Source organism: Odocoileus virginianus, chromosome 18 (assembly GCF_023699985.2).
Source record: "Odocoileus virginianus isolate 20LAN1187 ecotype Illinois chromosome 18, Ovbor_1.2, whole genome shotgun sequence".
In the NCBI taxonomy this organism is placed as follows: domain Eukaryota; kingdom Metazoa; phylum Chordata; class Mammalia; order Artiodactyla; family Cervidae; genus Odocoileus; species Odocoileus virginianus.
The window spans coordinates 38,090,587-38,095,030 of record NC_069691.1 but is presented as its reverse complement, the minus strand read 5'-3'; the positions used below and the strand labels follow the sequence as shown (position 1 = coordinate 38,095,030).

The following is a 4,444-nucleotide window of genomic DNA, read 5'->3' as shown; positions in this document are numbered from 1 at the left end:
GAATGCTGGAGCTTCAGCTTCAGCATCAGTCCTTCCAATGAGTATTCAGGATTGATTTCCTTTGAGACTGGCTGATTTGATTTCCTCACTGTCCAAGGGACTCTCAGGAGTCTTCTCCAGCACCACAGTTCGAAGGCATCAATTCTTTGGTGCTCTGCCTTCTTTACGGTCCAGCTCTCACAACTGTATGTGTCCCCTGGGAAGACCATAACCTTGAATATATGGACCTTTGTCGGCAGAGTGATGTCTCTGCTTTTCAACACACTGTTGTATCTACTACATGTCACTAAATATTGTAGTTTGCCTCTCTGTAGCAACCTTTCTGCATAAGGATTTCCCATCAGATTGACATCAGGTTTTGCCATGTATCTTGCCTGAATCAATAAAATGTGAAGAGAAATTATATGTCCCACTTCAGAATGGATGTTTTACAAGAGGCAATGAAAGGTTACCAGGTTTCCTTTCTTTCTACCATAAGATAAGCAATGTTTTAGGACCTGGGGCAACCAACAGCCTGAGACGGCATGAGAACACTGTGGAGACAGCCTATAGTTATTGTAGTAGGATCCGGTGTGAAAGTTGCTCAGTCATGTCTGACTCTTTGCGACCCCATGGACTATACTGTCCATGGAATTCTCCAGGCCAGAATACTGGAGTGGGTAGCCTTTCCCTTCTCCAGGGGATCTTCCCAACCCAGGGATCGAATCCAGGTCTCCTGCATTGCACGCGGCTTCTTTGTCACCTGAACCATAGGGTAGCCCTGTGTGATCAACGACTAATCCTTAAGAAAAAGGCTTTGCTGAAACCCATCTGGGAGTTTGGGCTTTTTGAGCACTAGCTGTGCCAGACTCCTTGTTTGGCACCTTACCATAAACATTGCACTTTTCTTCACCACACTCACACACACACACACACACATACAAGGCTAATCTTTTGTCCTTGTAATCTGCTAAGATTTCTTTCTCAGTTGCGTTATAACCCAGTCTACCTACCCTGAGTACCTGTGCTTGCTACTGAGATACAGTGATGGGCAAGGCACATCGAATCTTGGATCCTTTATGGACATTTCAGTTAAGAAGATATTATAGTAATGTATGATGCATCTTACAGTAGAGGAATTGCAATTGGGGGAACTTGATAATATGCATTTGAGCTGGCAGTTTATGTATTAATAGGAGAGAAACTGACCAAAGGCCAGGAGGAGGAAGAGAGTGTTTAAAACAGAAAAAAAAAAAATCAGAAGCCAAAACATAAAGACAAGAAAGATTATGGAAAAGTGAGGAACTCATTGCTGATTGTGGCTGCAAGATAAGAGTCCAGGAGAACAGAGAGGAAACAGGGCTGGTGAGATACCATCAATAATAATAATATTGAATGTTGATTAGCTTTGTGCTAAGTGCTTCACTTACATTTTCCTCACGATTAGTATCACCATTTTATAAAAGAGGAAATTGAGCCAGAGAGAGGTTTAATAACTTGCCTGTAGGCACACAGCAGGGATGTGATTTTATCTGAAGGGCAATAGGAAATTTCTGAATGGTGTTACACAGAGGAGCCTTGTGAACAGACTCATGTTCTAGGCAGAACATGTGGCTGCAGTAGGTTCCCAACTCCAAGTCCCACTCTGGTTGGAGGAAGCGTGGGCCTCAACTTCGGTTTCTCTTATCCATGTGACGCTGTTGACTGAGACAGTTGGCAGGAGGGTAGCTGATAGCTACAGCTCTGCAAAAAAATCACTCTTAAGATTTTTTTCTTTAATTAATAAACTTTATTATTTTTTAAAGTTTGAAAAATAGGGAGCATTTCACAAATTTTCATGTCATCTTGCACTGGGGCCATGCCCATCTGCTCTATGATGTTCTGATTTTAGTATGTGTGCTGCAGAAGTGAACACTGAAAAGGTCATGATTTGAAGGAGTAAGGGGTATTCTATGGGCTTCCCAGGTGGTGCTAGTGGTAAAGAACCTGTCTGCCAAGGCAGGAGACATGAGAGATGTGGGTTTGATCCCTGGGTCAGGAAGATCCCCTGGAGGAGGTCATGGCAACCCATTCCAATATGCTTGCCTGGATAATCCCATGGACAGAGGAGCCTGGTAGGCTACAGTCTATGGGTTTACAAGGAGTAAGACACGGCTGCAGCGACTTAGCACATGTGCAGGGGTGTTCTATGGAGGAAAATATGTTGTGGGTCTCAAGAACATTTAGATTTGGGTAATAGTTTTAATAACAATTTAAATATAATGAATTGATTCCCCCCAGTGAGCACTTGTACCTAATTCAAATAATGAATGTGATGTTACTTTATATTTTGAGCATTCAATTTACTTTTGACTGTAAAGTTGGTAATATAGTGCATGAGTTAAAGACAGAGCTAAAACTCTTTAAAAGCAGAGTTAGTGGTCCACGTGCTATGTTCTTGTTGTTGACTGAGGTTGAATGATAGTGGTCATGATTTGCACTTCTCTTTGTCATAAATAGGACATGTATAGACCTCTCAGGGAAAGGGCCCTGTGTGAAAGACAGTGACGTCCCTGACAGTTGTTTTCTGTCACTTGTTCGGTATCCGTCAAAAGCTTCCTGTGACTTGAGCTTGACTGAAGAGGTCTCCAAGCCAAGATGCTAGGGACTGTGATTCATATGCATGCTATTCAGGTTTTTGTAGTATGTCTTCTGTTTCAACAGAATTCAGTTAGAATTGTAGGTACTTTTGACATTTCTGGTTTGTTTTCTGTAACCTCCTCCATACATCATCCCTGGAATCCAGACACTTGCTCTTTCCCCTTTTCTTTCCCTTTTCTCCCTCCTGGTTTTTTTTTTTTTTTCCCTTCTTCTTCTCTTCCCTGCTTGCTCCTTTGACTACTCTCTTTCTTTTTTTTAAAACAGCCAGAAAAAAAAAAATCCAGTGTCTGCGGAAAATGACATACTGGAAATGAGTTGACTGCCAATATGCAGAGGAAGATTTATTGCTATGAGATGCTATGAGACATCAAGCATATTAATCTTTTAGTTTGGCTCTATAAAGATCCAAGTTTGGCTCCTTTCACTTATTTACTCTTAAGGAGATGCTGTTAGGTCACAACAGGAGATTTGGGGGTGGGGTTGAGAGGCAGAGATTTTTCAGCTCAAGTGTCTGGGAACACAGGTTGGCTCTGCGATCGTGGCCTGTCTAGCAGTCCCAGGCACTGCTTCCTTTGAGGTACCATTTCTAGGGGCAGGCTTGGCAGAGGTTTTTAATGCCTGCTCTTTTCAAACCACCTGTCCGACCAGGGAGGTTGTCTGAAAAGATCAGTGCAGGTTTAGGGATGGTTTTTTGAAGTTTTCCTGAAATAACCAATAATGAGTTGCCAGCTTTGATAGCTCTTTTTATAGATCTTTCAGCAGCTGGATCAAAATCTAATGAAGATGTTTGCATCTGACAATGGCAGGCCTGCACATTCCTATCCTATTTCTTGAGTGCACGAATGCCTTTCATTTGGGAACATGAAAGGCATATTTAGTGACAACTGATGGCTCTTTGTTTTTTAATTCCCAATAATGTCTCCAGTAAGTGCTTTTGTTAACATTTTTGCATTATACAATAGGTGACATAGAAAGATAATCGGTGTGCTGAAAGCAATTAAAGAGTTTATATCCAACTTGTTCTGCTTATTAAATGGATCCATTCTGCACAGAGGCACATTAACATCTTTACAGTGGAATGATTGTGGAAATAGGTTATTCACAGGGCCTGCGCATCTTCCTCCTGCAGCCAGAAGACCTGTCTTCAAGACTGGAGCAAAGGAATGAGCCATTTTTCTCCCCTTGGAACTGTAAACAGAAGTAAAACTATTAATAGATGCTGTAGCTAATCCTAAGAAGCTGCAACGGAGAGATTAAATAATGTCATGAAGAGAGAAAACCAAAGTGAATGGAGGGGAAGGGAGGGAGGGCGGGGAACAAGGTGGTGGCGGGGAGGTGGCGAGCTCGCTGATGACTGAGCTGAGTCAGACAAGGACAAACTGAAGGACTCCAGCTGATCAGAGAGAGGATTGCCAGTTGGTGAAAGAGGGGATTCCTGATTGCAGCAAAGTAAATATCACTTCGTTTATTGCCTGAAAACTGCTCTAAGGGGGAAGATGTATGTTTTATTTTTTAAGTAGTAGTCAAGATGATTTTAAATGGGGTTTCCATGCAATGGTGATGCAGCTGAGCCTAAGGAGAACGCATGGACGTCGTGAGCAAAAAATTGTATTCTGTGATTAAAGAGAACCAGGAGGTGTTTTGGTGTATTCCCAATTTGAGACTGGGACCCCATTTTAATTACTATGGAGAATGTGTTATAACAAGGGGGATTGGAATGTAATTAAGTCTTGTACCTGGCATATTAGAAATGATTGAATGTCCCCAACTTTTCTTCATACTAATACGCTTGAACTTTTGTTCTTCTTTTCAAAGAACTCATGTT

General features: G+C 41.9%; 1 non-coding gene across 1 annotated transcript; it reads right to left on the bottom strand.

The window, feature by feature from the left end:
- Positions 1-1,788: 1,788 nt before the first annotated feature.
- On the bottom strand, positions 1,789-1,894 carry LOC139039567 (U6 spliceosomal RNA). The gene has a single exon (XR_011492909.1). It is a non-coding gene; the product is annotated as a U6 spliceosomal RNA (small nuclear RNA).
- Between the last annotated feature and the right edge of the window lie 2,550 nt (positions 1,895-4,444).